This window comes from Gavialis gangeticus, unplaced genomic scaffold, assembly GCF_001723915.1.
Source record: "Gavialis gangeticus isolate Ggan-Ray unplaced genomic scaffold, GavGan_comp1, whole genome shotgun sequence".
In the NCBI taxonomy this organism is placed as follows: Eukaryota; Metazoa; Chordata; order Crocodylia; family Gavialidae; genus Gavialis; species Gavialis gangeticus.
The window spans coordinates 99,154,915-99,168,387 of record NW_017729033.1 but is presented as its reverse complement, the minus strand read 5'-3'; the positions used below and the strand labels follow the sequence as shown (position 1 = coordinate 99,168,387).

The following is a 13,473-nucleotide window of genomic DNA, read 5'->3' as shown; positions in this document are numbered from 1 at the left end:
AGAATGTCTTACATTCAAAAGCTTGCCTAACTTTATCTCAACTACGTATTTGGGCCAATAAAAGATATCACCCTAAGAAATACTTGCTTTGCACAACAATATGTAGTTCACTCATCTAATAGAATGTATGTTAAAAATCTATCTTGATTAAACACTGAGCCAATACACATTTTTTCCTGGATTCAGCTTATGTCAAATGTCAAGATTGATGGCCAACAGTACTGTTACCTTTGGTCAGACAAGCCTTCCCAGGCATCACTGTGTCTTGCTTCCCGGTCCTTGTGGAGGTGACCTTAGAAATGAGCATTTGATTCTCCTGCCATAATTTTAAGAGAACCATCCAGAGGTTCTAAGAGTTTACAGAAAATAATGAATATTTCCTGAACAAAGATATTGTGGTGAATAGATAATTAATGTAAGTGGAAAACAAGAAGCATTTCATGCTAATGAACAATAGTAAGCATGATGTCAGTATTTAACCAATAATTATTTTAATTATACAGGAGTAGCACATAAAAGTCCTAGTTGGAGTCAGAGATTTGTTGGTCTAGGTTTTGTGAAAAGTAATTAAAAGAAAGATTTTCATTCTATCCGAGAGCTCACAGTCAACAATTATGACAAGGTATTCCACTGAAATGAAACAGACTGGGACTGGGAAAGAGAAAAACCACAGCAAATAAATGTATAACAAGACAGGCTTGATTGAATTTGAAGGCAGGCCTCCAGACTATAGTTCAATAAACCTAAGTCTCAATGTCTCTGGACATGAATCAAAGCTAAATATCCTTAAATTTGGGAGGGGGTGGGGCGGGGGGGCAGGTCTGGGGTTTTCATTTGGCTTCTGATAGATTATGTTGCCAAGTGCAAGATTCAGATTCAGATTTAAAGGTCTGAAGAGCATCAGAGTTCAGCTTTATTCACCGGGCAGGTTATCAGATGGCATCTAATGGCACAGATCCTTTTCAGTCAGCAGAGCAGTAAGTTCACCCATGGGGTTTTGATTTAGATGAACATCTTTAACCATACAACAACAGCAATAAGTCTTTTGTATCATCAGACAATTCACAGGTAAGAGTAGTGAGGAATAAGAATCACCCTCAAGATAAGAGATATAGTTACAGCCCTATATGTCTGATAGAAGTTTTAAAGAAACCTTTTTTCTAGAGCAAACTACATAAATCAAAGCCAGGGGAGGGCGGAGGGTTTACTTAATATAAAAAAACAACCAGTACAAGTAGTAGTTTATGCAGGGTTGTGTCAGGCATGCCTTGAAGGTTGTTTCCTCACTTCACTCCACGGTGACCTTTTGAACTGGTTGCTGAGGCTAGTGTCTGGAGATGTGGAGGCTGGCGGGACTAGAGGTGAAAAGTTCTCAAGGAAACAGGTGAAAGTAGGGGGGCGTGTTTCCTACAGCTCTGACATGGAAATTAAGTTAATAAATTTTTCTTGGAAAATGCCTTAGTTGATTACTGCCTGTAGAGCATTATTAGAGCTTCTTTTGAAGTCCAAAGAGTTTAAGGATTTTCTTAAATCTCAACAGTTCCCATGGGTAAAGATCAGAAGGATGTCATCTTTTGGAGTCAGCCTAGTTAATAAAGCAGGTGAAAGCAAGGAAAAAGCAGTGATATGTGACTGTTGGATCTATTTCTGGCTGCAAAAGTAACACATAGCATCATATCTCCCATGTTTACCAAATAGCCTGAAATGGTGCAAAAGTCCTTGCAGTGTGCAGTGATGGATTTAGGCTTGAGCTACAGTTTAGAGCCTCACAATATGAGGGGCCTCTGAATAAGAAAAAAAACCTGGACATTTTCATTCTAATATGACAAAATATACATATATATGGCTCCACAGTTATTATTCATATTGAGTTCATAAATTTGTGCAGAAATAACAATAATGAATCTTAGAATTTCATGAAAATCCATTTTCATGGATTATTTTAATTGTATGAGGCCTGTTAAACTGGACATAGTTTAGGGCCTCAGCATGTCATAATCCAGCACTGACAGTGTCGCACCTCTTTGCAGTTACAGTTTTCAAAAAAAACACAAATCTTCATATGTAATAGTATAAAACACAGGTTAAGCTCCATGCAGGCAATACTTTCTGGACCAGGAGTCACTGTCTAATCAATTGGCATCCTCCGTGGATCAGTCACAAGATGTGTGGGATTCTCTGCAATTCATTAGGTCCAATGATTAGCAGAATTTTGGTAAACACCCTTGAGAGGCTTTTGGAATCATTTAGATCCTTAAACTGGTGCTTATAATGACCATTCCTCCTTCCTGCTCCCCACTGGAGGTTCAAATAATTTGGGAGCTTTCTCCTGGGTTTGTTTTGTAAGAAGAACTTACCCAGAGATGCCTGAACAGGCATTCAAATACTGAGACTCTGAAGAACAGAGAGCTTGCTGTGTATCCGGGGGGCCCATGTACACACATTTCAGCATGCTCAGCAGATTCTTTCAGTCTGCCTGGTGACAGATGCCAGCAGTGCACAGGGCAGTTTTGACTAGCTGACCCAGACTGTGTGACCCTGTAGTACAATGTGGGATTGTGAAGGGTATCATGTTCTGCTCCCTGTTCATCTGGAGTAGTAGAGTCCAGCCTGAGTGACACACTGTCTTGGTTGGGGAGGGTCAGAAGCAAAACACCCGGGGATGCTGGAGGACTATGTTGGTGTTTCTCTCACAAGGGTGAGTTCTACAAAAATTTGTGCTCTCAGGAGAAACTCTCCTGGGTATGACTTTAATTTGGTTATTCCCAGGTTATTTTTTCTCTCAGAGCAGGTATTTTTACTCTGGGAGAAAAATCCTGAACATCTAAAGACTCATGGATTCTCCTGGGAGAGCAGTGAGGGTGGCTCTACATGTTATTCCAATCACAGCACTGCTTTCCTCACGTGATGCAGACATTGCGCCATGTGCACAGTGACATATGCATAGGGCAAGCTGTCAGGAGGAGGGAAAAAGGAATAACAGCTTGTAGTGCTGCTGCTGACCAGCTGAGGGAGCTCTCACCAGTCAGCACCACCACTGAAAGAATTAGATGACTCTGTTAAGGATTCATCTCCTAGGACCCCCAGAGTTTCCCTGGGAAGCAAGCTTGGAGGTTGGGGGGAGGGATCCTCCACCACTTCATGGAGGCAGGGACATGGAGTGCATGGAGCCACAGACATCAGCACGGGTAGGGGAGTGAAACCCCTCCATCCTTCTCTGAACAAGCATAGGGAGCTGGGGATATCCTGCCCAGCCACAGAGCAGCCTGGTCTACAGGGAAGCAGCAAGCACAAGGTGTGTGTGTGGGGGAGGAATTCCTCGCTTCCCCCCGTGCTCGCTGCTACCTGGAATGTTCCAGTGTAGTAGGTGTCCCTGCTTATTTTCTCTGTGTTCACATGGAGAATGGGAGGCAGCATTTCTGCTGCTGGGTGCTGCTGGATAGAGAGAATGACCTAGGGCTCCAAACTATGCCAGGGCAGGGGTTTCCCTCTTGTTCTTTTCCAGAGAGGTTTACACTGGAGATGGTGCAATGCACCTTGGGATACTGGAGGTCCAGTAGATTTTCTGTGATTACTATTACACAATGTACTCCTTGCTACATGTGTAAATTATAGCTGGATAGCAACCAGCTATAAAGTTAGTACACATTTTTGAAGTCTAACTTTATACCTGGTTTCAGCTTTTAATAGCATGACAGGTACTTTTGCACATGTAGCTGGTCTCAGTTAATTGCACAATTTACACATTACAGTTATTCTGCAATTAACTGGTTGAGGCACCCTGAGTATCTTAGGAGAAACTGAACGTCTGTAAACAGGTCATAATCATTTCACCTGACTTCTTACATAATACAGTTCAGAGACTAAGCTCTGGTGGAGTGACAGAACAGAACAGCAGGCATAGAGAACCTGCTCTCATTCTAGTCTCCTGTTCCCTGAGAAATGCTATCTCCCTATTACTGCCTACTCTGCTCCCCAGCACTTTGATATACTGTGTATCTTTTGGGACACACAAGGGGTCTGACTCCAAGCTGTATGGACTCATTGGAAAATCTCCTATGGACTTCAGTGGTTTTTTGAGAGCACCTGGTGTTCATTTAAATTCCACCATAAAACAAAATGTCACTGTGTCAGTGAAAAATTACACAGATGGCATTAAAGAACTGTACAGAAAGCCAGAGTAGACACGGCTTGAAGGCACAAGCTTCAAGCTGCATATCATGACTAGACCCAGAGCCATCATTAGACTCATGAAAATCCTCCCCTGCTCCTATTTACACATTAGATGATCTGTACTGTTATCTTATAGCACCCAGCATCTGCCTAAAGCTATGACTGAAAATGATTACTTGGGAGAAATTTTTAGAGATGTTGAATAAACCCCAACCCTCTACTGTCCTCACTAGAAGTTGAGCACCTAAGCAGAGTACCTTGGAAACCACATCTAAACACACTGAAGAAAAGAAAAAGTTCCATAGATTTGAGCAGCAGAAGGAACCATAGCTATGAGCTAATCTCAATTTTTGTGTAATACAGGTCAGAGACATACATCTAGTTCTTGCATCAATCCCAGATCCCATAGTTAAGCTAGCTCATACAGAACATCACCCATCATGTACTCCAAGTGCTAGGGAATTCTCCATGTCTGTAGGTACCAGAGATTAATTAAACTTGTTGTTAAATATTTGCATTTTATTTCTAGTGTGATTTTTACCTGGGTCCAGCTTCTGGACATTGGATATTGTTTAAATGGTCTGGCACAATCTTGATTGCAGGCCAAGGGGCTTAAAAAACTCCTGCTTGAAGGGTGATTGCATGCTGAAGCAGATGGATAACATACTTGGACTGAACAGAGAAACTGTAATGCATTGTGATGTGCAGCTTGCTCAAATTCTGTGTGACATTTGGCACAGACCTCACTTCCTGCTTTATCCCTCAGGAGAGCATCATGAAGAAAACTTCTAGATTAGGGTTGTCATGAGGGATGGTTCAGACCTCTGCATAATTCACATAGGAAAACTTTATGTAGTTTGCACATGATTACAAGCTTAGCCAACATTTCCAAAAATACCAGGCCAGAAGCAGAGGCACCTATAATGTGATATAGAGCCTACCATGTCTGTGTAACTGGTTCAAATCTGCACTGGACAGTGGAGGCCAAACATTATTATTACAGTATTGGGTGGTTCTTGATGGTAGTAGTGGTCCAAGTCCAGTTCCTCATCAGACAGATTTCAGTACCATGCACTGGCACCAAAATGAGTAATTAGCCACTTCCTAGGCTATACAGAAAGAAGCAAAAGTCTATGTGGGTGTACTGCCCAGCCCCTAAAGGTAGTCCAGTGGGTTTACAGTGGAATCACATTGGAAGATTGAGGAAGGGAGGCTGCACTCCTTACGTGTGCAGTCCTGGTTCTGTGGGTAGACAGAATTGCTGGTTTCCTCCCTATTTTTCTAAATAAAATAAAGCTGGGACTAAGCTCTGGCCCTAATGAATCAAATGCACAGTTTTTACCCTAAGAAGCAGTCTCCCTCCTGCCCAGAGAGCCTTAAATAAGTAGAAGAGATAAGCTGTTACACTCTACATGCTGTTACTTCTTCAGTGGGGATGGAAGCAAGCAAGGAGAAAGTGGGGGGTGGGAATAAGATAACTTATCATTATCTATTCACAAAATTCTCCAAGGAAGGGGCATACAAGGGATCCAGGTGCCAAGTATCACAGCCCTAATTGTACTATGACTGGTGTTTCCATTCTACAAAGCATTTTCACACCAGCTTTGCCCAAGCATTGAGGAATTGACCTTCTGTGCTTAATAACATGCAAAGTGCTCAGTGCACAACACTGAATTCTACCAGGCTTTAGGTAGGGCTTAATATGTAGTTTGCAGCAACACTTTATCAAGAATGCTGGCTTGTTGATCTCTTGCCATGTGACTGTGCAGACATGAGTAAGGTCATTTTCTCTCCAGGCAGAAAGTTAGTCATGTGATGCAAGAATGCTGCCAAAATGTGTTGTTTCTGTTCAGCTCCTGTCAAGGTTTGACAGCCTATTAGCAGTTAAACAAAAGGGTGGGCTTGCTTTTTCCTATAGGCACAAAGAAGAGTCTCTTAGTTCTAACGGAGACTAAGAGATACCCTCCGCCACTTCCTCCCCAGCTCTCTTATGAAACAGAACCTCGGTCATAACAATCACTTGGATAAGATAGCAAAAGTCTACATACCATTAGGGTCCATGGCCAAGGGCAGAAATTTAGGACTATGCATTTTCCACAAGGCACTGTGCAGAGCTCACTGATGTCAGGAAAAGGGGTGCTCACCGTCTGAGTTGAAAATATGGCCTTTATGTCATAGTTAAATGTTTAGCCCATTATTTAATATTTATCATTCCAGAAGCCTACTCCCTTCTAGTCTAACATTATGCTGTCCTTGGTTTCTCTTCCTTCCTGTTCCTCCTCCTTTTCTCTTTCCCCATTCCTTTTTCTTTTCCCTGTAGCAAAGCCCTTCCCCACCCACTCCATACGTTTTATCCCACTTCTGTTCTCCTCCTCTACTAGGCTTTCAATTCAATTCACTTATCTCACCGGCAAGGGCATAAGGCAGAAGTAATTATTCACCAGTCAATTCTGTGCTAGGCTACTTTCAAGAATTACCATTGCTTTGGTAGTTAATATTCACAAAGATCAGCCCCATCTGATTAACAGGGAAAACAGTAGTTTGTGTTCCAAGGAAAGGTTTAGGACAGATGGCAGATTTAGGCAGACCTCACTGGATCCACACATATTGGTCACATTTCAAAGGTTCTTCCTGTTACAGGGGCTAGATGTTTCTCTTAAACAGGAAATCTGAGTCTGCAAGATCTGAATAACACCAGTGATCACACAGGCCATGTTTGCTACTCCTAATGGGGGATTTCATTGAGCAGATGCTAATCATAACATAAAAAACAAAACAGTTGTAACTTCCAAGAACTGCAAGAGTGTTTACTTGCAATATGTAAGAATGATACCAGTATCACCCTAATCTATGCAGAACCTAGGAAGGATGTGGTCCACAACAAACAAGGCAGACAGAGCTGGAACCCAAGCTGCATGGAAGAAATCCTATGTGCTTACTCTGTCATTGTAATTTTTGTTATTATTAAATAGCTTTAAAGCTACTAATACGCATGACAACTCGAGTTATCCAAGCACATTTCTTATGCATTTGTTCTTTTTTGTTTGGGATTTTCAACACAAAAATGTTCTGCTCAGAACATCACTTAATTACTTAAACATCTCTCATTCTGCATCTTCCCAGTGTCTAGGGTGGGAAGGAGCATGAACGGTGTGTGCCTCCAGCAGCTGGTGGGGCACGGTGGCAGCGGGAGCATGGCGGCAGTAACCTGGGAGCTCCTGCAGACACTGCCAGGACTGTTGGTGACACGGTGGGGGGTGGCGATACAGCAGCGGTGTTGGCGTCAGGGTGGTGAGCAGCAACCACCTACAGGCACCACTGACTGTCAGTGTGTCTTTTTGCAGGGGGTGCACCACCACACTCAGGGGGTGCATGTGCACCCATATGTACCCCCTACGCGTTGCCCCTGGGAGGGATTATTCTTCAGTTAAAGTAGAACTACATCTTTCACAGGGTCACATTTAAAACTGTATGGGTTTCCGTCTATTTCCAAAAATCACACAAACCAAGGATTTCTGATACGGAAAACTGCAGTTATATTTTTGCAGCCTGCAAAGTTAGTGTCAAAAAAGACAGGAGCAAGCAACACAACCCCAGGGGGAAATTCTGGCCTTTCTGAAGTCAATAGGAGTTTTGCCGTTGACTTCAATTGACTATATGCATTGACTATATGCACCTCACTGATAAGGGCTGACAGTTATACCATTTCAAGTGCCTACTGTTCACTTACTAGTACTGCAGATCTATAAACATGCAAGCATCACCTGCTGCTGTAAGCCTGGTTGCCTTTTTCACATATATTGCTTTTTATAATGATCTAACTATTTGATTTGTTCTTGGTGTGCAACACTGAGACACAAAAACCATTAAAGCAAAACATCGGAAATCTCTCAACATAAATCAGAGACTAGGCTGCTTATGCAGCCCCCCCTGCTTATTATTCACTAGTAATGTTACAAGATTCCCTATACCTTCCCATTTTAGGTATGACACCCTGCCTTAGTTTCCCCTCTTCTTCAGAGCCCAGCTCACTCAAGTCTCCAACAGCAACAAATTTCACAAGAAGTCTCCCCTCCATACAAAGCTTTTATTCATTAGGGGGCAGGAAAGTAACCCCCCCAATCATTATGTATCCAGACTTTTCAAGTCCTTTTGAGCCTCCTTCAAATAGAATAATCTTTCCTAGTTTTTGTTCAGGGGATCATCATATCTCGTAGCCTAGGCCCCTTTTGACTTGCCTCCTAGGCTTCTGACCTAGCTTGCCACATTCCACTAGATACATTCTCTCCAGACTTACTCTCATGCCTGTTTTTCACCAATTTCCATCAGGCACTTTCCATACCTCAGCTTCCCTTCCCTCTCCCTCAATATAGTTCTCATAGGCAGCCTGGCCCCAGTCACATGACCCCCTCCTGCATGCCTTTGCATTAATTGCAACCAGCTGTGGGGGGGGGGGGTTAACCTTGTCAAATAGATTAACTATTTCCTCCCAGGCAAGGGATGGGGTACCTGCACTCTGATATAAGGTCCTGTAGACTGGACTGTATCAGAGGTCCAGTGGGCTAGACACTGTACAAACATGGAACACGTGATAGTCCTATTCTGCTTTTAGGGGTTTAATTGGCTACATGCAGCCTATGTATTTTGTTAAGTTTAGTAAACACCTAAAGGCTAATCATTCTCATCTGGTGCTTGGTCATGGTAGGGGAAGAGGAGCCGCAGTATGAAGCAGACAACCCGCTTCCCCCCCACCCCTCCAAGCATCCATACTGCTCCACCACTTACAAGACGCAGCATATTTCCTTCTGCACACTGGTCGCGGTTCATGGGAGCTTGTGTCCCCGACTCTGAGGGTGAAGTTACATGTTACACTTAGACCATACTAAGGGCACTTAAAACATGAGCATCCCCATGTTAAAGCTTATTAACTCATGCTAAATGCCCCCTGAGCATCGCAAAGTTACATGCCTACTGGAGAAGGTTTACTTTGAGCTGTGTCCCAGCTTGTGTTAGGGTAGCTTCAGGCTACTCCATGGAGATAAAAGGAGCAATTTGCACTCTTCCAGCATCCCACGACTTTCAGACCCCCTGCCCTCTCACGCAGAATAGCAATAAAGCTTAGGTGTCCTGGCTTCTAGCTACATCCCTACTCACCAGCCCTCTAGTGGCAAGTCAGAACAGGCAGAAAATGGTATTAACCCTTAATGTCTAACTGCTGACAGCATATTCTAACTTAACACTGTCTAACGTGCTACAGATGCAGAATGGTCTAAGTGTAACATGTAATTTTAGCATGAAATGACCAGGCTAGTTACAGCCCCCAAAGATGGCACTGATCAACTAGGAAGAGTTGGGCTATGCTGTGCTTTGGCGACACTCCCACCAACCATGTCTCTATACCAGTGGTTGCAGGTAAACTGCAGTTTAGGAAGTGACTACAGAATTGGCTTTGTGACTGTTGAGTACCCTGCCATGAGAGGAGAGCCTCCAACAAAGGAACACACAGCTGCTTTCCATCTTGTATTAGTTGTGAGAAAGAAGTGGGCAAGAGAACCTGGATCACGTATTTAAGGAGAATGGAGAAATGCAGGGGCCTGACCATAAAATATGGAGGTGATTGCTAGTTTAAATTCATCTCAGGGATTAGAAGATTTTCCCTATTGTCTGCAATAAGTTTGTTAGTTATTGCCCCATGGCACCTGTGGTCCCATCCCAGAATCCAGTAGAACTGCTTCTTTTATCAGAAAGAGATAGAAGTACTGACCAGCTCATTCTCTGAGGTGACCCCTGCAGGCCAAGTTGAGTCAACTTGGAGGACTGATTCCAGCCATGGTATTCCCATTTTACAGAAGAACAGAAAAATGCAGGGTCTAGAATCGTGGATCTAGCACTTTTCAGGGACGCTACAAGCTCCCAAAAGTTGTCTTTAAAACACATTTTTCCCCATTAAGGAATGTATCTGTATAAAAGGGCAACAGTGAATCAGTGCAAAAGTGCATTGTCAGCCTGCTATTTCTTGGGGCTGGAGAGGCACATGAATACAGAATTGCAGTGTCTGAAGTCACAGCAAAGGGACTTTTCTTGATTTACGGTACAGAACATTTTCAGGTCATTCAACTACCTGTCACCTGTTTTTCACACCAGATATTTTGTGTTTGCTCTGTAGTTTCTTATGTTTCTACAAGAAACCTGCCAAGATCCAATGTGGGTCTAAAATACAACAGAAGAACCACAAGAAGCAGTAAACATTCAGGTAGTACTGTCCAAGGCCAACACAGTATTTGAGAAGTATATACACTCTGGAAAAGATATCATTGTTTAGGATGGGTGTTAGGGAATGGGCACCTAACTGGGTATAATGGAGAGGAAAAGTAAGACTGAGTATCAGGTAAAAACTTTCCAAACAGAGAAGCACTGGCAACGCGTAGGGGGTGCACGTGCACCCCCTGAGAATGGCAGTGCACCCCCTGCAAAAAGTGCCACCAATGCTGCCGGTGGTACCTGCAGGCAGTTGTTGCTCACCACCCCTGCCCCTTGCCGCCGACACCGCCAGCAGCGTCTGCGGGCAGTCCTTGATTGCTGCTGGCACCACTGATGCTGCGGGCAGTGTCTGCAGGTGGTTGCCAACCGCCAGTCAGCACTTGCCACTCCCTCCACCACTGCGGCTGCCTGTGGGAGCTCCCTGCTTGCTGCTGCTGCGCCCCCACCGCTGCCGCCTGTGGGTGGTTGCCATGCCCCCCCCCGCCTCAAGGGGCATGTATCGTTCATGCAGGGAAGTATATTAGGATGCAAGGTCTCCCCTCTACTCCCAAGGCAGTGGCAGATGCCTTATGATACAGAACAATTAAAACTGGGCAAAACATTTGAGAATAGGCATTATGGAACAATCCTTTATTGGCCATTGTTTAATTTGACTTAATAGGACTTTCCCACTCTGATTTCTAGCATAGAGCCCTGCAAGAACCTCCTTTAGTTTCAGAAGTTAATATTTTTTCTCTTAACTGCCTTTAATAAAAAGGTGAAAGTCTGTGGCAGGAATACTAGATTGTGAAAATATAGTGGCATGGGAGATGCTCATGGATATACTGGAAAGGAATATACTTGACCAAGTGTCATCCTTATTCTCCACCACATCCTAGTAGAGGTACTGAGTCACACCATTTACAGGAGCCTGTGCTTTGACACCACAGAAGCAGACTAGAAAGACTGAACCACAGATAACAGAGACAACATCTAATATCAGCCAAGCAAACTAATAGTCCTGAGCCAGGGACATCTCAGTATCCTCTCCTCTAAAATCAGCCATGTACGCAGGAGATGTTGAGCCAGCAGGAACCTTACAAAAGGCTGGGCCTTCCCCTAAGAGCAGTAAAAAACTAGATGTTCTGAACGACTTCATTAAATGGCTTACATCAAACTTCAAAAAGACATTACATGTGAAAAACTGATCCAAGTAAAACAAAGTAAAGTGGAAGACGTGTCTCCACAATCAATGAGGAAATCTTGTCTTCTTGAGTTGCTGCCTCCTTTGCCCTGCTGATACCAGCATCAACTGTTCATGTCAGGTCTCTGTGCCAACTTCTGTCTTCTGTTCCCATCCTTCTTTCATGGGACATGCTCTCTAAAAGGATCTATAAGGCCATGTGGCAGGGCATTGTAGGTGTCTGCCACTTTAAGGGCCAGAAGACAGCAGCCAGCAGGTGCCTGATGAGGACAGCCATTTTGGAGTCAGGGCTACCCATATAAACAGGGCAACAATACTACCTGGCTGGAGGACTGCTGGTGTTATCTGGAGGTAAGGGAGGAGCTGTAGGGGATGGTCAAGAGGCTCCTGGTCCTGGGCATGACCTAAAACTGCACCCTGCCGAGAGTGGGTGGCCTGGTGGGGCTCTCAGTGGTGTGGGAGCCCCCAGGAAATGCCAGGCCAGTTGCCACCCCAGTGAAAGGTGGGTTGGGGCACCTTAACCCCAATCCCCCAACAACTGGGTGGGTTACCCCCTTGTAGGGTCTGGAAGGTGGACCCTAGTGAGACAGTGGGGCCATAGACTCAAACCTGTCTTGACATCCCCTGACTGCTCCAAGCTGGGGCCAGGACCAGAAGGGTCGAAGGGTCAGGGGCCCACCACAAGGAATGCCCAGAACTGAAGGCCTGGGGCTCTGACTGGCTTGGAGGTGGGCCAGGGCTAGTGGAGCCAAAGGTCCCCGGGGGACCACACCGGAAGGGGAAGCAGCTCAGGGAGCTATGCAGCCGGGAATGAAGACAGCATAGGTCGCCTGAATGGAGGGATCCAGGAGGGGTTTGAATGGTAGGATTCTGGGGCCCAATATGGGGCTGGTGATGTTGGTTACATCTGGATGCCATCTGTGAGGCTTGGGCTGCAGTGTAGGGAAGGAATGGAGCTGCAGATAGTGCCCCCTGGCATTGGGGCAAGAAATGGGCAGCCTTCTGCTTAATTAACATCAATTAATTAACGACAAGGTATGGTGGGCGAGAAGGCGGTGGTTAGCTCAGAAACAGGTGGATGGGCCACAGGCAAATTGTCCCCGAGAAGGCCCCCCTGTTACAGGCCACCACCTTGTTTTCAAGAGCCACCTTTTAAGAGAGATTTTCCTAGAAAAGATGTGTTGGATAGCACTCAAATGGGTTAATGTTATACCTTGCGTGTTCACCCCTGTGTCATTCTTGTATTATTGCTAATAAAGAACTTACCTCTGCTGAATACCACGTGGGCCTCTGCTGTGCTCCTTCCTGAACCAACATGACACTATTCCACAGTACTCAGTTCAGTGTAAGCAGTATTTTACTGGCTTTGCCAAATCCTATGGACATTTCTATAGGAACGCCTTTCTGTGTGGGTGTTGACAAGCCCATGAGTGCTGCAAAGCCTTGCTGCATGCCTGAATGCTTTTCACCAGCACTCAGCAGATGGTGAGAAATGAGTTCTTCAAATCTGCACCTGCGTGTGTGTGTTTTCCTGGTGCACTGGGTTTAAACTGAGTAACAGGCATAAAATCCAGAGAAAACAATGCTGCCAAGAACAGGTTTCTGAGCATTAATTAGTAAGGGAAATAAATGGAATTACAGAATTAAGGTAGAGTCTCAGCATGAATGACCCAAATCCCTTTCTTGTGCTGGTGTGCACACAGCATGCCATGAAGGAACAAGGATTTTTTTCAGAGTTAATTTGGCACCAAGATAGAACAGCAAAAGCAAATTCCTTTACAGCCTGGCAATGACAGACTTAATTTGCTGATCCCACTTAACTTGATGCTTGTAAATGTACCAGAATATACTTTAAA

The 13,473-nt window shown here is 44.4% G+C and overlaps 1 long non-coding RNA gene across 1 annotated transcript; it reads right to left on the bottom strand.

The window, feature by feature from the left end:
• Positions 1-468: 468 nt before the first annotated feature.
• On the bottom strand, positions 469-8,531 carry LOC109303698. Its single transcript, XR_002099175.1, has 3 exons — positions 8,471-8,531; positions 6,222-6,320; positions 469-1,585 (listed from the first exon to the last, which is right to left on the bottom strand). It is a non-coding gene; the product is annotated as an uncharacterized LOC109303698 (long non-coding RNA).
• Positions 8,532-13,473: the final 4,942 nt, after the last annotated feature.